The sequence below is a fragment of the Bos mutus genome, chromosome 7 (assembly GCF_027580195.1).
Source record: "Bos mutus isolate GX-2022 chromosome 7, NWIPB_WYAK_1.1, whole genome shotgun sequence".
Taxonomy (NCBI): domain Eukaryota; kingdom Metazoa; phylum Chordata; class Mammalia; order Artiodactyla; family Bovidae; genus Bos; species Bos mutus.
The window spans coordinates 68,883,817-68,909,549 of NC_091623.1; the positions used below are offsets into that span (position 1 = coordinate 68,883,817).

Here is a 25,733-nt window from a genome sequence, read left to right on the forward strand (position 1 = left end):
GGGACTGATACAGGAGAGGGAGAAAAGCTGATCATTCCAGAGAGAGGGGTTAAGGTGTCCTGGAGGAGGCACGGGGTTGAGGTGGGGAAGCTCTATTGCATGGGTGCATCTGTGGGCCTCTGGAGTGGGACAGGTCCTCCGTAGTAATAGAAGGAAAGTCAGAAAATGAGAACAGATGTTGGAGGGAGGGTGGTTGGTAGGTTTTGTGGCAGAAAAATGAGAGCAAATTTTCATTGTTTGTCATGTGTGCAGGATATTATTGCTCTGTCAAGGGATTTTTGATACAGATACTGTGGATAGCCATTCTCTGCCTCCTCCTACAGTTTAGAGAGCTTTGACTGTTTTGTGTTCTGACAGTAGAAATATTAGAAAGGGGAGGGTGTCCCTGTAGGTCTCAGTTTATTCTTTCATCCATCCCTTTATCCATTCCTTCATGCAGCACGTAGTTTCTGAACACAGATTACATGCCAAACACAGCCTGAGTCCTGGAGATACGATCGGCTGCAAAGTCTCTGCTCTCATGATACTTGTATTCTAAGTTTCTTTGGGACAAATAAAGATATTTTGCTTGGTGTTAAGTGCTGTAAGTGAAAATCAAGCAAGAGGTGGTAGAGAGCTGTGGGGAAAGGAGAGTTAGTATTTGTTTACATTTGAATAGGGACCCAGCAGCCAGCGAGGAAGAGCCATTTGACTCCCTGGGGAGAGAGCTTAGGAGGCCATAGGGGGACAGCGGGTGTACAAGCCCTGGAGGAGAGGGTGTGTTTTGTGTGTTCCAGGAGACACCAAGGTTGTTGGAGCTGAGTGAGGGAAAGGGGAGAGGGCAAGGAGGTGAAATTGAAGTGGAAGGGTCAGGCCAGGCTCCAGGGAGCCATGAAGAATTCAAGTAAGATTCAGAGATGGGGAGGGGATTAGAAGTTTGAATAGGGACGGGGCAGGCTGTGACTTAGGCTAGGGTCTCATTGTCTGGGGACCTACCCTAAGCTTAACTTCCTTCTCTATTCCTCAAGTAGGTTTTTTTTGTTTGTTTGTTTGTTTGTTTAAGTTCATTGTAGTTTCTGAATGGTTAAGGGAGATGGAGGGGGTTATCTTGTGTGATTTTTATCAATTGATTTCAGGCGCAAGATCATAAAAAGTTTTTTCCCAGAGAGCAAACAAAATGGTACTTTCCTCAAACCATATTGAAAAGAGCAGATATTTAATGGATGTCTCTAATTGTGTGTGTATACACACACGCACGCACGCACGCGTGCATGTACCCTATTGTATTAAGTAGTTTGCTGTTCAATCACCAAGTCACGTCCGACTCCTCCACCCCGTGGACTGCAGCACACCAGGCTTCCCTGTCCCTCACCATCTCCAAGAGTTTGCCCACGCTCTTATCCACTAAATTGGTGATTAAGTAGTTTATCGTTACTCAAATTACAACAGAAATTTAAAATGGTCATAGTATAATTAGAAATTCTAATTTTTTTCCCGTGCATCACATGGGCCTTGTTGTATGCTCCCTGGGCGCTTAACTGTCCTGCTACTCTGGAGACTGATCTAGGACCCTGACAAACTAGTTGTATTTATTAAAATACTTTTAAAATTTGACTCAAAATTTGAAAAGCAGTATATAAATTGTTAAGCTGTATGCAAATGTTATATAATGGAAAGTAAGTTTTACTTCCCCCTTAAACCTACTCCCCAGAGTCAACTACTTGGAACAGTTTTGTATGTCTTTCTTGAAATAGTCTCCGTATGTTCAGGCATGTATATTTATATATCTCATCTCCTTAAAAGATCAGAGCATAGTAAAGAAACAGCTCTGTACCTTGCTCTTTTCACATCACTCTACGTGTTAGGTATCATATGTTCCCTTGCTCCCTTTGATTCCATAATTTATTTAACTGATCCTCTGCTAATAGCATTGGTGTTTTCTAATCTTTTTTCAGTTACAAAAGGCTCTGGTGAATCTTACTTTGAATGTGTTTCAGGATTGTCCCATACATTCCCATCAACAATGGAACATGAAATACATATATTTCTACAGTTTAATGCTCTGAATTCTAATTCTTTGGCTCTGATCTATGATAATCAGAGAGAAGGCCTTTTTTAAAATTTGCCCTTTTCATGTATGAAAAGGGCAGATTGTATCTCCTACATGTTAGCAGTTTATAACCTCTGACTAACTTTCAAGTATTTCAGTGTTTATTAGTTAAATATACTTTGTGTTTTACAAATATTTTTTCATGTGCTTATAATTTTTCCCTCATTTCTTCATTTGTCTTCTGATACTGTTTATGCTTTTTTTTTTTTTACTTCCTGTGTAAATGTCTTAAATTGTGTAGTTAGGTTTGTATTTAAAATCATTTCCTTTTGTGGACTCTGGGTTTTGTACTGGTGTAGAAAAATATTTCTCCAAGATTATTAAAAATGTTTTTCTTGTTCCATTTTGATGGTAGTTGGCAGTGTTTATAGTTTCCAACTGAAAGGTGAACATGATTTTCATTTTACTGGCTCTTGGGTTTATATTGGAATATAAATAATATTTGATCCAGTATCCAAAATTCCTGAACCCTTTAACCAAAAGCATTGTTTCTTAATCAGAGCTTTACATCTGGATCACCTGAAGAGTACTTAATTTTATTCCTTTCCCAAAACACCCTGTCCCAGATCCCCTTCCCACGTAGGGGACTCCTTTGTGTGCGTTTAGGAAAAGCTTCAGATAGCTTATTTGAAGATGTCTTTCTTTATCTCTCTCTCTCAAAGGCAGACGTTAGGAATGGTTATTAAAATTTTCTGTTTTTGCTTACTGTTTTGAGGTTTTTTATAGAAAAATCACCACAATATTGCTTTAAATAAGGCTTCATGAAGTGTTTTACATTATAGGTGGTTAAATACTATACTTGATCACGTGGCAGGTGGAACAAGAAGGACTCATGGTTTGCAGCTCCAGCCCTCGTAATATTTAGAGCCTGGTAAACACCCTTGCTGTGTTTCTTAGAATCCTAGAGCGAAGTCTATGCCTAGTCTATGCCTAAGTCTATGCACAGTCTCGGAGAAGGCAGTGGCACCCCACTCCAGTACTCTTGCCTGGAAAATCCCATGGACGGAGGAGCCTCGTAGGCTCCAGTCCTTGGGGTCGCTAAGAGTTGGGCACGACTGAGCGAATTCACTTTCACTTTTCACTTTCATGCATTGGAGAAGGAAATGGCAACCCACTCCAGTGCTCTTGCCTGGAGAATCCCAGGGACAGAGGAGCCTAATGGGCTGCTGTCTATGGGGTCGCACAGAGTCGGACACTACTGAAGCGACTTAGCAGCAGCAGCAGCAGCAGCATGCACAGTCTATGCCTAAGTAGTAAAGATGGCCACGGCTTTCCTTAGTTAACCATTTGGTTTAGCAACGTGTAGGAGGAAACTGCCTCATAGGTTTTGAGGAGTGTCTGAAGCGTGCAGTTTGAGTATTACTGCCATGGGACTGATCTGTGGAGGTCGTCTCTCCTGGTCAGGTGGTCTTCAGAAAATTGCCAGTTTGCTCTCGTGCCCTCTTAGTCAGCAGAGTATAGCCATTGGGTCCTGCTGATGTTGGCCCCATGCAGCCTTCAGGTAGACTGTTCCCTGGGGCAGGTCTTCGACTCTGATTACTGCCTGGGATCAGAGGATCGTGATCCAGGGGAGAAGTTTAGGAACGGGGATTGAGAGACTGGGTCCCACTCGATGCTTTGACACTAACTTCTTTTATGACCCTGGGCATAGTTTCTTCTGGGACCGCTGTGTCTTTTTTTTTTTCTTTAAATATAAATTTATTTTAATTGGAGGTTAATTACTTTACAGTATTGTATTGGTTTTGCCATATATCAACATGAATCCGTGGTTTCTTCTTGGACTGTGTTTTCTGAGTGTCCTTTTAGATTCAAAAGAGGTGTAATTCCCCCCACTCCTAACTGCCGCATTGAGACACGTGTATTTGACTTGCACCCCTTCTGTTTCTCCTGCAGCATGAGACCTTGCAGAGCATGGATGCCACCCAGCAACTGGCAGTGTGCCTGATTCTAGGAAATGCTCATAACTACATGCTGAACTAGCTTCTCTCTTAGTAGAGTTTCAGAGAGAGGAGGGCCTTGAGCCAGCTCCATGGAGAGTCCACGTCTTCTGTCTTTCTTCCATGCAGAGATCACAAGCAAAAGTGTTGCTGGGAATTATCTGGATTTTGATGTATCTTGTATTTATGCAGCATTTTTAATTTTCTAAAGCACCGTCATCTGTATGTAATCGGCTATATTGCACCTGCTTGCCTGGGTCTGCTAGAGCGTGTCTGTTGAATTTTAAAGAACAAAGATAAAGATGCTTTACCCAGAAGGGTTATGCTGTGTCAGAATAACAGATTGCAATGGCATCCTGTTTGCTGGCAGATTTTTGTCTGATGATTTCTTTGTCACCCACGAAACCCTCAGGGCTAAAATAGAAGACTACTCCTACAAAAAAAAGTCATTATTCAAGTGAGAGAGTGTCTATTATAACTTACAGTTTAGGCGTGACCTTGGGAAAAGTATTTAAACCAAGTTAATCTAATTTGGGGGGAAAAAAGCCAGTTCAGGAGTTTGAAGTGTAATAAGATCTTAGGATTTCAGGCCTGCATTTGACCCCTTTATCTTTGATGAAGTTTGTCTAAGAACTTGGAGCGCAGCCCATTCTGACAGCTTTGGTGGATAATCATTGACTATAATCATATGTCATTCATAGTCATAACTTGTTAAATAGAACAGTGGTTTGGTTTTTTTACCTTGAAGTTGCCCATTAAACTCAACTTATTATTAAAATATGTTTGTTTTTTTTTTAAAGACACTTGCAAATATACATTTAATAGATTGAAACTCTCTGTGTTTCTTGTGAAAGACCTTTTCTTCTTTTCTTGCTGTGTTGAGTGGCCAGGGCACAGTTGTGGTTCTTCTAGAGTTTCTGCTAAGTTGCTATTAATTCTAATTTCTGATGAGAGCTTTGACTGGAAAAGTGGTAAAGAAAAGAAATCTCATAATTACACGCTAAAGGGAAGATGATGATGATGATGCCCATAACTGAAACTGAAATATCTTTTATAGTAAGTTTCTAATATAGCATCAGCAAAGCCAGAGAACAGTTGTTTTTCTTTTTTTTCTGAGGCCCCCCTATCTGCCCCTACCCTTCCTGGGCCCCAGTAAGTTTCCTAGGTACGTTGTTTACTCAGAGGGCTATTTCCTTTCTAATATCAAAAATGCAATCAATAATTATTAGATTTTGTACAGGGCCTAGCAACTGGCTGCCCAAGGAATGTTTCATTCATTAACACTTTCCCTTGTGTTTAAGTACTTCTGAAGTACGGTAGGTTTTTGTGATAACCTTCAAAGGTCATCAGAGAACGTGTTAGTGTTACTGTTTTGGTTTTATAGGTGAAGAAACCAAGGTTTAGAACTCATGCTGTGCCTTTACTTGCGCAAACGTGTATTGAGGATGCGTTGTAATGAAAAAGAAGCTTGGCTCTTGCCCTGGACTTTACCACTTGGTTCTTGCTGCTCAAGTCTATTCTGGGTCATGATTTTATTGAACATCTATGGACTCTCTCCCCAGGCAAAAGAAAAGAAGGAGAAAGTGCATCTATGTGCAAACATAAACCTTTGCTTCTGTAATTACAGGCTTTCCCAGACTCCATTAAGTCTTTGAACCCAAGGTAAAGAATCTTTGATTTAACAATTGCTTGTCAGCAAGCCTTGAGTTCAGTAACTTACTTGGGGGCCAAACAGCTTGACTGCTGACAAGTGACAGGAACCCCATGCTGCTTTTTTCTCCCTTGATGATTTTTCCTACCACCCTATGCTGAGTTTGAAATGATGAGCAGCAAATGAAATATTAGGAACACTCTCTGTAAATATAGAGTGTTTTATAAATAAAAATGCAAACAGATCGCTCAGTAGCAGGGGAAACCCAGGCCATGTATTCTGTAGCGTGGCTTGTGTTGCAAAACCCCACTAAACCCTTAGTTGCCAGCTATTTGGTTTAACCTGATCACTTGCAAGAAAGTAGCAGCCCTCACTGGTGCGTATGTTAACAACAATATAAGTGAAAAATATGCTGTGCCTGTGGCATATATTTTGGCAAATGCTTTCTATGTGTGGGTTGTGAGAGCTGGCTTAATTCTAACTGTGGAAATACCAGTGGGGTTTGTATCTGTCTTCCTGAGATAGTTGGAAAGAAGGAATTTAAGTACTTAAGAGACCACACATTATTTTATTTTTGTCCTACTTTGGAAAGAGCCATGTTCATTTGAAGAAACTCATTAATGTGCAGAGTAGTTACTAGTCGTTACTCAATTAAATTCTGTTGACTGGTGGAAGTCAAAGAATGATGTGAGGTTTTACAAAATTTCTGATAGTTTGGGTAGAGTCAAAGTCAATGGCTACTTCTCCATGCATATTAATTTAAAAATAATTCACTAATACCATAATGACCCTGTTTGTTTTAAACCAGTATTTAAAAAAGGAACATGAAGGCTTGCTTGTCTTTCTTCACCAAATAGCAGTTTTGCAGACCCTTACAAGTTCCCATATGTTAGTGAAAAACATTTCCCAAGAAATTGGCAGCATTGCACTTTGTAGCTGATGCCAGCTACTTCCTTGGGCCAATTCAACAGAGAGGAGAAGGGGGGAAAAATGCCTTGTTTTAGTGGCTGAATTACTCTGACAAGCTTTCACATCGCCCCTCCTCTTATTAATATTCTTTTTGATGTGAGCTTGTAAAACAGAGGATTGGCTGTTAATCTCCAAGATCTCAAGGGCTTTTGGCCGTGGCCCATAATTGATGTGTTCACATGGCTGTTGTCTGACTACTAATGATTAGACAGCAGTGTTATCTACCAGCTACATCAGTGTTGCTTATAAATCACACTTGATAAACTGCAGTTTCATTTCTTCAAAGAGTCCCAACGTGTCTCCATACTTTGATAGAACTGCCAGAGGCATCTCACAATTTCTGTGACAGCTTAGATTAGGTTTATTTTTCATTTCTGTTTGACAAAATATTAGACTTCCTAACGCACTTGAAAGAGAACGTGTTTGTTCCTCTAACCAGGCACTTGGAGAACGATAGGCAGAGAAGGATTACTTGCTCTCAGTGGGAAGAGGTACTGGTTGGGGGTCCCAGGTTGTGTTTTTGCCTTGGATACTCACGCTTAGGTGCATGGATTGGGGCCATGCCACTCGGAGCACTCTAAAAGAAGGGAAGGGGTGCTGGGGAGGAAGTCTTCAGCTTATGGGCCTGTCTCAAATTGTGACATGGCTGGGGTTGACTCTCTAGAACTACGAGGCTTCACTGTCGCTACGTGTGTTAACCCCACGCCTTGCAGTGTGACTCCGCTCTGCACAAGGGCACAAGAAAGCAAGAAGGTTTACGAGAGGAAGACGTAGCATCCACAGGAGTCCCATCTGTTGTCCTTCACTGCCGGTATGGAGACATTCACTGGCCACACACACTCCCAAAGCCCCCTTTCAGCCCAGAACTCTGGGCTCTGCAGAGATGAAACCGGGTTGCACGTTGCACGCTCACGGTGCTTAGATTGGGAACCTCTGCTTAGACTTGGACCCTTATTTCGCTATAAACTCCTGTGTCCTTGAGCTAACTTTGCTCATCTGTGAAACTAAAAAAAAAAAGAAAGAAAAACTAATTTCTACCATTGTTTTGCATATCCTTGGGGGGCTGAGTTATTCCAGAGCCCCTTAAAGTCTTTTTGCTAAAACATTAGTTAATTAATCTTCACTTAAATTTTGAGAACAATGATTAGATTTCAAAGGAGTATTTATAATTGTGATTTTAAGAACTGGATTTTTAAAAACTGGTTTTAAAAACCACATTGCTTTTGAGAGACATTTATATCAGTTACGGTGTATCAGGAGGTTAAATATTTTTTTCAAATTATACCATTTGTATTCAGAATAAAATTACATGGCAAAAACTGGGAGTAGAGATTTTGTTAATAAATTGTTAAGAGTTTAAAGAGTAACCAGAATTCTAGAACATAAGGCTGAAGAACACACAGTACCAGGCCTACCCAAAACACATTCCCCCAGCGCCATCCCATTAGAACAAAACAAAACAGAAGTCACATAAGATATCAGAGTGCTTCAGAGTTATTATTAAAAAGATATTTAAAGTTGTTGGTTAAAGCAACTGCTTGATAGATGTGTTTTTTACATACTATTTGATATTTTATATACATAGGACTTTTGTCTAGTTTCTCACTTGAGTCCTCACTTTTGTCAGTAGTAAAGAATCTGCCTTCCTTGCAGGAGCCACAGGAGACTTGGGTTCAACCCCTGGGTTGGAAAGATCCCCTGGAGAAGGGCATGGCAACCCACTCCAGTATTCTTGTCTGGAGAAGCCCCATGGACAGAGGAGCCTGGCAGGCTACATAGTCCATGGGGTCTCAAAGAGTCAGACACGACTGAAGTGACTTAGCACATTGGCACAGCATTGAAAAACAAACGTACTTAAAGAGAGCCAAGGCTGCTTATCTTAAAATGATTTGTGGTTGAAGGAAATACCCTTTTTCTTTTTTAAATTTTATCCTGAAGTATACTTGATTTACTATGTTGCATTTCAGGTATATAGCGAAGTGATCCTGTTATACATTTATCTATTCTTTTTCAGATTCTTTTCATGTATAGGTTATTACAGAGTATTGAATAGAATTTCCTGTGCTCTACAGCACGTTCTTGTTGAATATCTGTTTTACGGAAAATGCCCTTTTAAAAAAGTTAAACAAAGCAATTTAAGTTGTTTTGGTTATGATTATTAGATTTTCTAATTCTTTTCGGGAGTGATGCATTTTGCGTGGCATACAGGCTCTTAGTTCCCTGATCAGGGAGTGAACCTGTGCCCCCTGCAGTGGAAGTGCAGAGTCCTAACCACTGGGCTGCTAGAGAATTCCCTATGATTATTAGATTTTAATGCACTGTGGGGAAAAATTCATGATTAAGTTAGAGAAGATAGTCATTCAGTAATGTAAACGGATGCTTCCATTTAGTTTTGATATGTAAAGGAATAGTATTTGAGTTTCTAATGTAGCTGTAAAATGGGAAACAGTCTATTAAGAGGTATTGGGTCTGTCTGTGAGCATATAAAATATGTATGCATATGTAAGAGCTGGATGGTAATATTAAAAATTAAAATAATTAGAATATTTTAAAAGATTTTTAAATATCATATTTAAATAACTTTAAAAAAAAGTAGTATATGTATGTTATCTGTGAGTTTTATGATGCTTGTTACCATTATGGCAAAAATAAGTATGCATTTTTTAATTTTAAAAAGATACCAGTTCTTCTTGACTGATGATTTAAATCATAATTCAAATCAACTAGATTTAAATTTAGCTTAGTCTAATGCTAACTCTCTTTGCAGGTGTTTAGCAACTGACTGAAATTTACTGTACTATGAAGGGATAGCATAGCATACTAGAAATATACATTTTAATATAAATACGGAAAGCTCCATCGCCCACAGGGTGCTTATAGTTTGATACTTGTGTTACAGTACATGTCCTCCATCATTTGTTTGGGGATACATCATACAAGAATTCACTGGCTTCATATCCACTAAAAATGTGCCTTTTTTTTTTTTTTTTTGAAACTGATTCCTTACAGTTCTCTGTGAACAAGATTTAAAGCAGGTATTATTTGATAGGTATGAGATTGAATGAATTGTCTCTGAAAATTAGTCTTAGTAATTTCTTGTAGTCATCTGAAATCTATCCTGAAATAAAACCATATGCCTAGTTGCTTCAGTCGTGGGCGACTCTCTGTGACTTATGGACTATAGCCCGCCAGGCTCCTCTGTCCATGGGATTCTCCAGGCAAGAAGACTGGAGTGGGTTGCCATGCCCTCCTCCAGGGGATCTTCCCAACCCAGGAATCCAACCCGTATCTCTGGTGTCTCTCTCCTGTGTTGTAGGCAGTTGCTTTACCCACTGAGCTGCCTGGGAAGCACACTAGCACAGTAAGACCCCCTAAACTGTATTCCCATTAGCTCATGGTGTCAGAGTGTGGGGAAGCAGACCTACAGATCTGTCTCCTGACTACCTTCATGAGGCATGGAACTGGTCTGTTACCGCACACAGGCCTCCTGAATGCGTGGTTTCTCCAGTCCCGCAGAGCCCTTTAAACTGCTGCTGTACATGACATATGCAGTAAGCAAGGGCACCAGTATAAAGACAAATGCTAATTGAGTAGTTTCGGAGAAGCATTTCACATACTCTGATCAAGCACAGGATATAAAGCAAGTGAAGAACAGAACCAGGAGAAGTCATGTCCTAGAGCAGGGCTGGTGGGCAATGCGAGTGGGCTGTGCAGGAGTATCCTTCGCACTAGCAGGACGCGGAAAGATGCACTCCGTACTGTTTCTAAATGGGAAGAACGGGGTCTGACAGGAAAAAATGAAACACATAGTAAAATTAAATGTTCTGAAAATGCGGATGTTGGATGCTAACATAATGTGACCCTATCTCTCCTGACCCAGTAGCCTTCATTCCCGTTTTGACGCTAGAGAGTAACTGGATTAGTGAGTATACATAGATGACCATGCTTATTTATGTGTGTGCTTTCTTTTGAGATCATTTTCAGTTTATTTTGATTCTTGAAGTCCCTCTGTGAAATAACTAAGGCAAGCATTCTTAATGCCATTTTGTGAATACTGATCCTGATTTCATTATTAGACTTTAGATTCCTCCCAGGACACCAGTTTCTGGAAGAGGAAAAATCATTGTTCCTCCCCAGTAAAATCAAATCATATACCTGATTTTACGTAACTATAAATGTTCAACTATAGATTTATCTCCAGATGTTTTGAAGTTTTTCATTTTATTTGAAAAACCATCCTTTGGTTTCCAGAAACCATAGGAGCAGGTTTTTAATGTGTTGGTTTAGGCATGTGACACATTGAACAAGTCCTGAAAACATTGCTTTTGAGGTTTTGATGGAAACTCTGTGTGAGGATGACAGGGACCACTCCCACTGTGTGCAGGCTTAGTACAAGATGGGGATGATAAGGGCTTGGTTTGAGTGACCTCATTCCATGTGTCCATTATATTAAATACAAGTTGGTAACATTATATACTATGACTCATGCTTTATAGGTAAGGAAACTGAGGTTTAGCAGAGTTCAGTGAAATTGTAAGATGCTGCTGCTGCTAAGTCGCTTCAGTCATGTCCGACTCTGTGCGACCCCATAGATGGCAGCCCGCCAGGCTCCACCATCCCTGGGATTCTCCAGGCAAGAACACTGAAGTGGGTTGCCATTTCCTTCTCCAGTGCGTGAAAGTGAAAGGTGAAAGTGAAGTTGCTGTCGTGTCCGACTCATAGCGACCCCATGGACTGCAGCCTACCAGGCTTCTCCATCCATAGGATTTTCCAGGCAAGAGTACTGGAGTGGGGTGCCATTGCCTTCTAGTTTGTAAATGATCTGAGAGTTAAACACAGAGACTTATCTGTTATATGCAAGCTCTTCCCGAGTTCAGAAGTGTTAGTGGGATGCTTGGCATGTCTGTTGCGATACTCTGTGAGAAGAAGCTTCTGGAACTGACAGTCTTAGTTGAACCATTCATTACTAGGCTTCTGCATAGAGAACTCAGATTTCTGGAATTGCTTGATTCATTTCTAGCTCCCAACCAAATGTGTTTGAGAATGATAATTTCATCTCATTCATTCATTCAAGAGGAAGTTAAGCTAAAATATCCTAGCTTTTAAGATTAAAAATGTGACCAAAAACACATTACAGTTATGTGGGATTTTTAACATTTCTCCATTCTTATAGGAATAGAGAGGTACAATTTATCAACAATGTTGTTATTTCAAAAAAACTTGACTTGTGTGTAAGCTCTGTCTAGGTAGGAATCTTAGCTGTCTTGGTTATCCTTATATTAGTGCCAAGCTGTCATAATAGAGAGATACTCAATAAATATTTATTGAGTTTTTAAAGTCATGACTGCTTAAGTTAGAATTGAAGTATACCTCCTGTCTCTTTTGTGGGCTGTGATTCTTGATTTTTGGTGGGAGAGCTAAGCATAGTGGTGCATTAAATTTTTTTTTTCTTTTTGCCTCATTCATAAATGAATCTGTATGCTTACTTCATTGTATTCCTATACTTTTTCCTGCTTCCTCTTTTCTCTTCCTTCCTGCTCTTTTTCAACACCCCTCACCCCCCATCCCGTCCTCTCTTCCTCTCCCTGGTAACATTGATTAGAGTCCACTGGTGAACCTAAATGAGCTACTTAACGGATCAGCATTTCCCATTAAACTAGAGCAGGGACCAGCAAACGTTTTCTGTAAAGAGTCCATAGTACATATTTTAACTTTGTGGAACCAGATGCAGTATCATGGGTAGTATGTAGGTCCTGATATGACCAGGGAGAGGAAACAGTCTCTACAGATTTTTTTCAGTTGATAAACATTAAAATCTAATGATAGTAATTGAGTGCACTCTGTTTGTAATACAGGTCTACTAATTAGAAGAATGGAATTCTCTTCTTATGGGTGGTGGTGATAACGTTTCACTTACTGTGGGTTCAGAGTCAGTGGTTGCTATCATTAAACTGATTGTAAAATATCATTTGTAAAAAACGTGCTTAGCTTGTGGGGGTGTACAAGATATTGGCAGTTGGGCCGGATTTGGCTCTCTGGCCTTTGTTTGCTGACCCTTAATCTAGACTGTGGACCAGAGGCATCCCAAGCAGGGTAAACCGCCGATATTCTTCCCTTTGTAGAGGCTCGTTCCCTGGAGACTGGAAAGACAAGGCATTCACACGGGAGGAAGGGGGGAATCGGGATTTGCAGGCTGGGAGCAGGAACATAGAGAATGAGGGGGACATGATTTTAGGGTACCAGTGTAGGGAGATAGAAGGGAATACGAGCGAGGTTATCTCGATTTAGAGTCCAGCACCGATTCTCAAGGGAATGAGCCTTGGACCCTGTAGGACATGACTCTGGGTAGGGTAGCATCAGGTGGAGGCAGTCTGAAAAAGCATATTCAAGATGACTACCGGTTTTGTGATAGTCTCCTCAAGTACAGGCCTTATTACCTTCTTGGCTGCTGGTGACATGGAAGGGCTGCAGGAACTGGCATTTGGCGGGGGGCGGGGTGGTGGCAGCGGGGCATGGGAGTATGGGTTCTCACGGATCAAGTCATCTGATGGAAGAAAGGTGGCTGCAGCCATGGTGTCGAGTCAGTATTTCTTCACTTGGATTTAAACAGAAGGTTCCAGAGGGTGTAGGGGCCACTCTCTGGGGCTGCCAGTAGCTGTCAGGGTGAAATTCAGGGCTTGCCTTTAAAAAGCCAGCAGTCTTGCTCTTCTGGTGGGTAGAGAGAAGGAAGGGACCCTCAACCAGCTCCCCAGAGGTCCACATTATATCTTCCCTTGACTGCCCTGTGATGTCAGCCACCAGACCTCCCGGACCACGGTGGCCTCGGAGCCTCTCTCCCCTGGTTGTGGTCACTCACCTCTCTCCTGATTTGCTGCAACCTCAACAGCCACGCCTCCTGCTCTCTTACTCCACACTTATGTCAGCGAGAAATGTTGTTGCCCCTTCTCTTCGTACTTTTCACAGGTTCCCTGAGCCATCTTGTCCACTCTGCTGGCTTCACCGCTTTCTCTCTGCCAGTGACTCCTCTCTAGTCTAGATAATTCTCTTGAGCTCTACACCATTCTGTCCATCTGCACAATAGACATCACCCCACCACACTCCACCCGTCCTCTCCATCCCAGGGAAGGACGCCCTTGCGCGCTCACACGGAAGCCTGGGACTGGGATTTGAGACTCCTCTTTTCCCCAACCCCTGCCACATCTACCGCCTCTTCTGTGAAGGACTCCAGTGGCTTCAGCTGCCCTCCTTCCCTCCTTCCTTCCTGCAGTTTCAGCCGTCTCGTATCTGTTCTCCCACGGCTTCAGTTTTGCCAGAGAAACTATCCATCCTCCCATGCCCCTGCTTTAATATCCTCAGCACAGTCTTCTACCTTTGCAGTCATTCCCCAACATTCTTAGTCTGTCCTGCGCTCTTCATGAGCCCTCTGTTTCTCCAGCCTTAATGTTCTATCTTCCTCCTGACCCCCTAAGCTCCTAGACTCACTGTACTGTCCAGCGTGGCTCATCTCTTCCATGTTTCCCACCCTTACCCAGCCTTACTCCTGCAGTCCCTTCAGATCCACCTTGCACTCTCCCTACCACACCCCTTGGCATTCGCACGATGCCCTGAGCCTGACTGACCACCCAAGCTGACCCCAAGCTGCTCTGTGGCCCCTGCTAGTCTCCCCTGCAGCCTCAAGGGCCCTCCAGGGCTCATGGAGAAACACTTGGCAAATGGTAGGACCCGGCAAAAACTTTTTAGATGAGGAAATGACTTCCCCGATGGTGAGGGGGCTTCAGTCAGCAGCCCTTGTAAAGCGGAGGACAGGGTCAATACACTACCTCCCTTCACACGCAGTTGGTCCCAGTGCCACCTTGGCTTGTTAATTTCAGGACCTCCGCACAAGGAGTTGAAATCATAGTCTCAATCCTATTTCTCTCCCTTCTGAGTTAGCATTTGTTTCCATTTGTTTCCTTTTATTCTGAGTGGAAAGGCTTAGCATCTTTTTATTAAATTTTTTAAAAAAATTGTGAAAGTAGTACATGTTCATGCTAAAATTCATGCAAACACAGAGGCTATAAAATGAAAACTGACTCCTCCCCATCGCCCTGCATTTTTTATATGGATTAAATTTCTAGAAGGATGCATACGTAGGAAACTGTTAGAAGAGAGGCTCTCCCTGGAGAATGACCAGTTGGACTTTTAAAGGCTGCTCTGTTCTCAGGAGGGAAAACAGAATTCTGGGCCTGTGGGAAACTCTTTTGTGGGGATGGGGAAGGTTCTGCGAGCAGAGAACTTTGAAAGTTTGAGTTACGGTGCGGAGCTTGGTGGAGGGCACAGCAGCCCTCATGGGGTGGCTTGTGGCCTCTTGTTTGGCTCCTGACCTTGCTGTGTGCTGTCGTGCTCGGTGGTGTCTGAATCTTTGTGGCTCCCATGGACTGTGGCCCACCAGACTTCTCTGTCCGTGGAATTTTCCAGGCAAGAATACTGGAGCAGGTTACCATTTCCTCCTTCAGGGGATCTTCCCGACCCAGGGATCAAACCCACATCTCCTGCACTGATGGGCAAAACCTTTACCACTGAGCCAGCACTCCTGACCTTGAGAGGTAACTTACCTCTTAAGAATTTAGTTTCTTTAGTTTATAGAATCAGATGAGAAAGCCCACTCTTGCCTTTTCATAGAGCCAAGATAAGAATGAATGTTAAAAAAAAAAAGTGTCTCCAAGGTATCCTTAAAGATGGGCATGAAGATGGCTCGGGAGCTTCATGATTTCTTTCTGTCTGTAACCGTCCATATCTGTGATGAGCTATGGAGAGCTTTACTGAGTTGTTTGATTTGATACGAAATGAAAGTTTTAAAGCTTGTGTTAAGAGAGTGATGGCTCCTTTGAATCAGTGTTTGGGAGTTATAAAAGGAAGGATAAGAGAGAAGAGGTTGATGCTGAGTGTCCTAGACCGGAATTTATGTGAGTAGTCTTTAGTTTTTTCAGGGAGGAAGTGGTACCAAAATAGTATGTGGGGCAAGAAGTGACAACTGGCCCACCCTGCTGTGGAAAGGGGCTTTGACTCTTTCCATGAAGCATCTTAGTTCTCATAAGGTTTGACTCCTTGCCGTTGAACTTGTTATGACCAGCATGTATTGTGTTTATAGTTTAAATGTCCAAAATATTCCTGAAAAGACTATGTTTAGGTGGTTGCAGGTGAGATTTTCTACTATAAAGAAGTGCTGTTGGTTAGAGCTTTAGGAATAAGGTGATTATCCCAACTCCCAACAGGGCTTTTCTTTCTTTCATTTCCCCTCCTTTCTCCCTTCATTGAATCATGTCTGTGTCCTGAGATAGCTGAGGATTAGAGACCTCCAACCTTTTATTAATTTCGAGGAGAAATTGGGGTCATGCGAAGACAGGCAATGCTTTAATGGCCAGTTATCTGCGGAGATACTCAGTAACCAGGGGTTTTGAAATTGATTTGCTCGCTGATGCAGGTGCATCCACGTGAAGCAAAATCCAGAGTTTTACCTCTGGGCTGCTTTTTTAAAAATTTCACTCTTCAGGACCAAGGGCCAGATGTAATTGCAAGAAATGGGATTGATGTGGAACTTTACAGGGGTTTCAGTTCAGTTCAGTTCAGTTACTCAGTTGTGTCCGACTCTTTGTGACCCCATGGACTGCAGCATGCCAAGCTTCCTTGTCCATCACCAACCCCCGGGTCTTACACAGACTTATGTCCATTGAGTTGGTAATGCCATCCAACCATGTCGTACTCTGTCATCCCCTTCTCCCGCCTTCAGTCTTTGCCAGCATCAGTTCAATTCAGTTCAGTTGCTCAGTCGTGTCTGACTCTTTGTGACCCTGTGAATCGCAGGACGCCAGGCCTCCCTGTCCATCACCAACTCCCGGAGTTTACTCAAACTCATATCCATCGAGTCGGTGATGCCATCCAGCCATCTCATCCTTTGTTGTCCTCTTCTCCTCCTGCCCCCAATCCCTGCCAGCATCAGGGTCTTTTCCACTGAGTCAACTCTTCGCGTGAGGTGGCCAAAGTATTGGAGTTTCAGCTTCAGCATCAGTCCTTCCAATGAACACCCAGGACTGATCTCCCTTAGAATGGACTGGTTGGATGTCCTTGCAGTCCAAGGGACTCTGAAGAGTCTTCTCCAACACCACCGTTCAAAAGCATCAATTCTTCGGTGCTCAGCTTTCTTCACAGTCCAACTCTCACATCCATACATGACCACTGGAAAAACCATAGCCTTGCCTAGACGGACCTTTGTTGGCAAAGTAATGTCTCTGCTTTTTAATATGCTGTCTAGGTTGGTCATAACTTTTCTTCCAAGAAGCGAGCATCTTTTAATTTCATGGCTGCAGTCACCATTTGCAGTGATTTCTGGAGCCCAAAAAACTAAAGTCTGACACTGTTTCCACTGTTTCCCCATCTATTTCCCATGAAGTGATGGGACCGGATGCCATAATCTTTGTTTTCTGAATGTTGAGTTTTAAGCCAACTTTTTCACTCTCCTCTTTCACTTTCATCAAGAGGCTCTTTAGTTCCTCTTCACTTTCTGCCATAAGGGTGGTGTCATTTGCATATCTGAGGTATACACAGGGGTTTAGTTTTGTCCAAAATAAAGGGAAAAGGATTAATCCAAGAAGACAGACTTTTTTTTTAAGTACTTTTACTCCCTCCTCCTTTTTTTGTGGCTTAATTTTGTTTTTTAAGGTGTCTTTGGAAGTAGGCAGGATGAGAGGAAATCAGAGAAGCCTTATGAACAAGATAGGAAAACAGTGGTCATTTACTGCTGTTTAAAGTGTGCTTAGGTTGCTGAGTAGTGTCACCGACACTTTTAAAACAGATGAAGAATCTGTGGCTCAGGAATAAGATAGGAATGGTTCCCTCCCTCCCCTGACAGAGAACGCAGATGAGGCTGAGTGTGTAACAACTGCTGTGGTTGGTGGAAAGTACCCAAGGCTGAGTCCCTGTGTCCCCTCTAGCTCCACCAGCTTCATTTTCCCATGGAACCTGGCACAGCGCGGGGAGGGCCTTCTAGGGGAGATTTTGGTTTGGCTTCAAAACAACCAGAGAGCTTTAGACACCAAGTCCAGGGTAGTTTAATTATACTCTGTCTTTCCATATGGACTCAGTACCTTGTCTTTTGCTTTGAAAAATTGTCACAGCTAGAGCATGAAGTTAAAAATCGTCACTGTTGTTTAAAATGTAGTTTACACCTGTGGCTGGCCTGTCTGTGCCTCTGACTTGTGACCTGCACATGGAGTTGCTTCTTGAATAACACACTGAACAGTCAGCGACCTTCCCTTGACCACCACCGCCAACGCAGCGTCCCCGAGAGCCTGGGCTAGCATTCTGTGACTTCAGCAGGGCTGGAGTCCTGGTTGGGAATGAAAGCATCCATCTTGACCCCACTGCCCTTGGAACTGGAGCCCTGGTCCATCCCGAGGCTGAGCCCTACCTATTCAGCAGCTAAGCCTTTAAAAGCGTGCGAGCAGCTAGAACTTTGGCTTTTTATTTGGTCTCTGTCTTTATACCTAGGAATGAGAAAGTGAAAATGATAGTATGATTTCCAGTCATTGTGTATATCTGTTGCTTTTGGAGTCAGATGATTTAAAACAGCAACAACAGCAAAACAGAACCTGAGCTATGGTTTCTGCGAGGTTCTGTAGTTGAGGTTTCTGAAGGAATTGCGGTATTTGCTTGGGCACACCAAGATGCACCATCCTAAACTAGGAGTTGAGAGAATAATCAGATGCATGGCTTCTAACATGCAGAAAAGGGTCAGGAATTACCCGGGGAGGTAGGTTTCTTTCTTGTGTTCTCTTCTACATTGAGAAGAGTTTCTTTTGCTGTTTGATCAATGTGAGTTCAGATTCTGGCTCAGCCACTGACCCTAAGTGACCTTTTCCGTTTAAGTTCCTTATTCCTCATCTGTTAAGTACTTTCAGTCACAACCTTGTGAAGACTGAATGAGAGAATGCATAGTACCATCCCTCCTGTGTAATAAGTGTTAAACAGTAGTGACTGATACTGTTACTAGTTTTACAAGAAAGTCCACAGACTTTGAAGTCAGAGAGGTTTGGCTTTGAATTTCAGCTCTCTGGGTAAGTAGCTCATTCGCTGAGATCTTCAGTTTCTGTTTCTATAAAATGGGGATGTTATGAGTGTCAGAGGAGATAGAAAACATCTGGGGCCTGGTGTACAGTAGGCCCTTAGAAGGAGTTTGCCCCTGTTGTTTGGCAGCAAGCTGTAGCACGTGCTTTGCCCTGATCACGGTTTCTAGAAGGAAAAGCCTGCACTACATGTAGGAAAGACAGAATTAGGAATACTGAAATGCAGTTGTTCCAATTTTGTCCGACAAGGATGAAAATTCACCCTTGACGAATCATTTTGGGGAAAAGATCGGTGCTTAAGGAAACCATTTTTTAAGCTTCCCTTGCTTTACTAATGAAGCAACGATGTCTGGCAGAAAGGGTAGTTAAAATGCAAAGTGATGGACTGCGCCAGTGGTCACCTTTAAAGAGCTGTGATTTCCCTTACATGGAGTGCCGTCTCTGTCTAATGCTTTTTAAATTAAAGGGGTGACTGTGGGCAATCTCATAAAACAGCCAAATACCAGGATATGGAGAAAACGAGAGCATTAAGTAATCGTGCCCCGGTGTGCTCACAGAATGTAAAAATATTGACTCTGAACAAAATAAAACACCATTCCCGCTCTGGTTGTTGGCGACCCGAGAATCCCAGGATTGAGGGGTTAAGAGCAAGATGAGCATGCAGATTTGTAGCAACAGATGGAAGAAACCCAGGCAAGTTCCCCAGTGAAGGTTCAGACCTGCCCCGAGGTGTAGGAAGGAATCTTTCCTTGAGGCTTGCCTGTTCCCTGGTGGTGAACTTCCCATCTGCCTGGCAGTGCTAGCCATCCCCACAATAGAGCCAACCTGACTGTCCCTTTGTCGGGTCAGCCCTGCCCAGCCGACCTCTCCTAACTTGTCAGTTTCCAGCTGCTGGAAACCATCACCAGGGGCCACAGTCTGTGCCCGAGTGGTGCAAAGCTGCTGCCCACCATGCTTCAGCATTGGAGCCTTCCTTGCTCGTCGGCACTCAGGAAGCTCTTGAAATAAGGTGAACAGAGAAAACATTGCCAGGATCTCTCTGCAGACTATTTTTCCCCCTGGTCCTCTGATTACTCACCCTAAGTGCCGCTATCTGTGTAAATAACCTTTTCTTCCCCGCCTCCCTGTCCCCTCTCTGCTCCCCGACTCCCATGCTCTCAGGCTCTCTCGAGTAATAAATAGCCAGGCTACTGCTCAGTGTGCACCAACACCTGGGAATAATCATGCAAAAATAACAGTGAGAGACTGCCGCGCGTCTGTTCTTGACATTAACTTTCCTCAGTTTGACAGGCTGCCACCACCAGCTGTTAGACTTATGGGTCTTTTTTTTTTTTTTCCACTGGAGATGGCTGCTTTCCTCTTTCAGGCTCTAGTATATTACATCAGTGTCCCGTCAGGGTAACAGAAAAGAGCTTTGACAAAGGAACCATCGCTAAAACTGGCCAGTTCTCCCTCCTGCTCTTTTATTCCAGTTATTGGTATCATTTGACTAATAATTCCCCACCGATTTTTAAATGGAAGATGGTAGGAATACTCTTTTAGGGTATGTCCCTCCCGAAAGGTACTTATAACTGCTAATCTTAGTAGCAAATCCTAGCATTTGGCTTCTAAAGGGCTAAACCACCTAGCATTTTCTTTTCAGTTCAGGTCTCAGGTATGTTTGTGATAATAATAATCATATTGACGATGGCAGTAGCATTTGTTTATTGAGGGCTATTCCATACCTTAGGAGAAGGCAATGGCAACCCACTCCAGTACTCTTGGCTGCAAATCCCATGGACGGAGGAGCCTGGTAGGCTGCAGTCCATGGGGTCGTGAAGAGTCGGACACAACTGAGCAATTTCACTTTTCACACCTTCACTTTTCACTTTCATGCATTGGAGAAGGAAATGGCAACCCACTCCGGTGTTCTTGCCTGGAGAATCCCAGGGACGGGGGAGCCTGGTGGGCTGCCGTCTCTGGGGTCACACAGAGTCGGCCACAACTGAAGCAACTTAGCAGCATTCCATCCCTGGTGCCCTGGGGTAACGTCGTTTTGCGTGATCTTGAGTAGTAGTCACCTTAGTAGTCAGGTGTTGTTTCCATTTTACAGATGAAGCTACTGAGTCCCAGAAAGATCAGGCAACTTGCCCAGGGTTCTGTTGCTAAAGGTTGACGTGGACTTCAGCTACAGAGGCTGATCTCTGCCCCGCACTGCCTTTACATGCTGGTTTTCACACTCAGGTCACCCTGGATAGCCCCTTACGTGAAGTGCTGCAGCGACACTTGCAATTTTGCTGGATTTGTATGACCATTTGATTATTGCTGCAGTCTTGCTCACTCTTTTGCTAGTGGCACCTGGCACAAAGCAGGTATGTTAGTAATTATTTATTGGGTGGACATGTGATCAATTTGAGGTGAATAAAAGGAAACTTTGAGGGGAGCATAGCACACAAAAAAAAGAGGTCCAGCAAGAGATGAGTGGAAGGAGATTCTGCAGAAGTGGAGGACTCATCAGGGCCTGCTGTAAAATGGGGCTGGATTAAGCCAGTGGACGACTGCCAGATGCCAGTGTATGAAAGGAGCAGTATTTCCTCAGGCTGAGCTTCTCAGGGTTAAGCCCTTTTTCTTATACTTTTAACATACTTTTTAACCGCACTTAACCATGCATTTGGAGAGGATTATAGATTTATGTTAAACATAGTAGGATATAAAAAGGAGCTTTGTAAGAGTGCATGCAGGGTTAGAGAACTGTAATATCAGACCAGGGACTTTTTTTTTTTTTTTTTCCTAAGCCGTTGTTTACTGAGCTAAGCACTATGCCAAGCTTTCACTGGGCATGAGTTATCTCATTGAGTCCTCACTGCAACCCGTGGATAATCATTATTCTTACTCCCATTTCTTAGATCCGGACACTGAGCCTTAGAATAGCCAGTCATTTGCTCAGAATCCCACACAAGCAAGTACCTCCAGGGTCAGGATTTGAACCAGAACAACCTGAGGTTTGTCACTACGCAAGTCCAAGTGTGCATTGCCTCCTTTCCAGACACTCTTGTAGGAACTGTTGCTGCTCTTAAAGAGCCCCGCTGGGTGAAGAAATTGTGTTTCAGTGTAGGAGTGAATGACCTGAGAAATCAGGGGACAGTGGAAGCTGACCTTTTGTATAAGGCAAAAACAACTTTTCAAAACCCTGCCTTGTGTGTCGCGTCACACGGCTGTGTATTAGACACCATGAAATACACAAGGACCGATTTCTATTTTGGAAGACCACGTCATGTCACACTGGGGGTGTTCACTAACACAAAGAAATAACCAAACTCTTAAGTTATTTCCCCCATCCCTCTTTTCCCTCCCAGTGTATGCTTAGCTCCTTTATAAAGGTCCTTCTTAGAGGATGCTGTTCTTCTGTGGTCACCTGGGCTGCCACTACAGATAAATTATTGCCCTTACACAGATACGGGCCCTGGCTTTCTCTAGAATGAGTAAGCTGGGTTAGATGACCTCCTAGCTAGAACATTCTGTGGTTGTCTCAAAAAGCTGGAAATGCAAACTCAGCGGCTTCTGCCTGGGCAGGTCACTGCAGGCTGAGGGAGCTCAGCCTTGTCAGTTGAGGCCACGAACAATGTGGGCCCAGCATAGCGCATGATCCAATTATTATGTTACGAGAGAGAGGAAATTCAGACTTGTCCCTAATTTTTTGCATTGGCAAAAAAAGAAAGAAAATGTTTTTAAAACTGGCATACCTGCCAACAAAAACTCCTCTGAGAGTGGCTGTAATTCCCTACCACCTTTCCAGTTGGTAAGCTCTGGGAGAGGAGGGCCCTTGGTATACCTCATGGATGGTCTTTGTTTTCCACTCCAAATCCTGAAATCCCAAGGGAGAAAAGTTTGCTTTTCTACTCATAATGATAATCGAGACCTAAAGGAATGGGGGTTTGAGCTGCATTGAGGAAGCGAGTTCAGTGGAAAAACTTAAGAGAAATTCACCTGTGCAAGTCAAAGAGCTTAACCTATAAAACCATATAACCTGTTGAGTTTTCCTATCAAGTTTAAGAGTTTTAGACTGTTATTACATTGGGGGACTGTTTATGATTATTGTTCATATTTATAGGCAAACTTCTCTGAATCTTAGTTTTCTCATTTTAAAACAAGTGTGCACAGGGCTCCAGGGTCCCTTCTGTATATATCATCAGCTGAACTCTTTTCATTGCTTTTGAATTGTGTTAATGGAAATAAACAGTTAACTTGCCGGTAGGCCTACGATACCATGGCCTCTCCCATCAAGCCATCTAGATTCTTTAGAAGCTTCATCTTTGGAATTACATAAATATCCCAAAGAGTATGTGAGTATGTATGTATCTCCATGCAAATATATTCATAAACAGAGTTATACCGAAATAGAGATTTAATCTAGAAATTCTGTTGTGATAGGATTCATCATCACTATTAGAAGGCAAGAAAATAAATTTTCCAGTTGAGGAACATGGGCCTCAGTGAGGTTAAATGACTCTCATAAGCCACAGGCTTACTTAGTGGGGAGGTGTGGCCAACGTCCTGTGGTCTGCTCCCCCCATCCCTACAGCTTCTTTTGTACATGTTTTCCCACGGCATCCTAAGCTTCACAATTAGAGAGTTGGTACTCTCCAAGACACCTCACCTCTTTTCTTTTATTCAGTCTTCTTGTTTATCTAACTGAAGCTGTATTTGTTCTTTTAGAATTAATGTATGCTGTCGATCCGGAGAAGGCAATGGCACCCCACTCCAGTACTCTTGCCTGGAAAATCCCATGGATGGAGGAGCCTGGAAGGCTGCAGTCCATGAGGTCGCTAAGAGTCGGACACGACACTGAGCGACTTCACTTTCACTTTTCACTTTCCTGCATTGGAGAAGGAAATGGCAACCCACTCCAGTGTTCTTGCCTTGAGAATCCCAGGGACAGGGGAGCCTGGTGGGCTTCCGTCTATGGGGTCGCACAGAGTTGGACACGAATGAAGTGACTTAGCAGCAGCATGCTGTCGATCAAGGATATGAAGACTATTTTGAGAATGTTCCATTTTGTTTTTTCAGTTTATATGTGTCGCACCAAATTACAGTCAATTTACAACTAACTATACAAATTAAGAGTTTGTTGGGAATCATGCAAGAAAATGTGCAGTCGCTGGTTTATAATTTTCTTTGGTCTTTTTTTTTTTTTTCCTCTTTTAAATTCTAGAAAGTGACTTCAGTCTCATGCAGTCCTTTAGTTGTAATAAAGACTACAGGGCTGCACTGGCTTCCCCCACCTCCCTTAAATTTTCTTCCTCTGAACCCCTTTCTTCATTTGTCAGCTCAGTTTTAAAATAGAAACTATCAGTGTGAACTTTGATCCACATTAAGCTGCATTTACACAAAAGCATAAATCACCAGATCTGGGGCTTGGGGCTGTTAAATGCTTTCCTTTCTCGGGCTCTGTGATCAAGAATGAAGAACAATAAAAAGCATGGAGCAAAAGGAGTTTTATGGCAGCTTGGAGAGCAGGAAATTAACTTTCTTTAGCGTGCAGTTGGATGAAGGGCTGTTCTGTCGCATCTTGGATCACTCAGGCAAGTGAACGTCGCTGTATCATTTTAGTGAAATGCAAACTGTAGCAATAGTTCCTCCAGTCATATGAACAAGAAGCCCACACAGATGACTGCTTCAGCTGTTGGAGGAGGAGCACACTTCCTCATATGACTTCTCTTGAAAAACGCTCTGTGTGTGTGTGTGTGTGTGTGTGTTTTAAGAACAAAGACTATACACTATTATGTCTGTATCAAATGTTGATTTCTTAAAAATTTTAACTGAGAATATATGAACACACTAAGATGGAATTTTACCAGAAGAGCTTTCTCTCTGTCCTTTTTACACGTCCCCTGTGTCAGCCCAACTGAGAAGACATATAAACATCATCTCTTGTATGTCAGTGACGTCTCTGTGCAACCTGAGGACACAGGTGATCTGGAATCCTGTGCAGAGATGTTGTGCGTTTGGCTTTTTCGCCTGTGACAATCGGTCAGCAGGGCCAGAGCTATTCTGTAGCAGTCATAACAGTTGTTACAGTGGGTGGAAGGTGTGGATCAGTCTGTTGGTGACCTACCTACTTAGTACATACCTAGCTTTTGGTTTCATTAATGGCCTGACTCCCTCATTTTTTGTGGTAAAGGACACCTTTGCTGTTGTCCTCAGGATTGGGGTGCAAGGGAGCGGTTGCACCACAGGGTCTCGTTTTGGCTGACATTTCTCTTTTCTGAACATAGAGTTGCTGAGTCCCGATCAAACTCATCAGGGATCTTCACAAGTTGAAGCACTAAAGGACTTGTACATGGAGGAGCTCAGATTCTGTTGAGCACATGCATTTATGGGTAGTTCTCCATTTCTATGAACGCTGTCAAACTTTGCAGTAGAACACTTAGTTAAAAGTTGATGCCTAATACATGCTAATAATATCCAGTTTCTGTGTTTCTGTGTGTGTAATCAAGTTTATGATTTTGTATGTTTGGCAGAGTAAATTAATCTGTTTTAGTAGTGATTGAATTCATTATGGTTTATAAAGTACTTTGAAAACAATTTTAATCTATCTCTTATGCTTAAATGTCCAGTGATGCCTATATGGATATTTATTGGAGTTTCTCCTTTGAAAAATGTTGTTATGTTGAAAATACAGTTTCATGACAAGTGGGAAATAGTCTTCATTTCTCAAAGCATATTTCCTGCACATCTCTTGAGGCTAAACATTGTCAATTGGTGAATTTGTAAGGACCCCAAAGGCCTGTCTGTAACCCAAGAAGCTAGAGCTCCAATGTTTACTTTGTGTATCGTGAAAAACGAAAATGCTTATTTCTCTTCTACTTTGTATTTTGGCACCATTAAAACACTCAAAGCATATTATAATTGCAAATAGAATTTGGAATGGTGATGTATTCTGGAAGTGATGTCAACAGATTGCATTGAAAAGAGCTGCAAGCACGCAGCACCACTGCAGTAAGCCT

General features: G+C 42.7%; 1 protein-coding gene across 3 annotated transcripts in view; it reads left to right on the forward strand.

Moving 5' to 3' along the window:
* Positions 1-25,733, forward strand: part of ZNF608 (zinc finger protein 608) — a 108,736-nt gene that overhangs the window by 22,616 nt on the left and 60,387 nt on the right. The window lies entirely within an intron of this gene.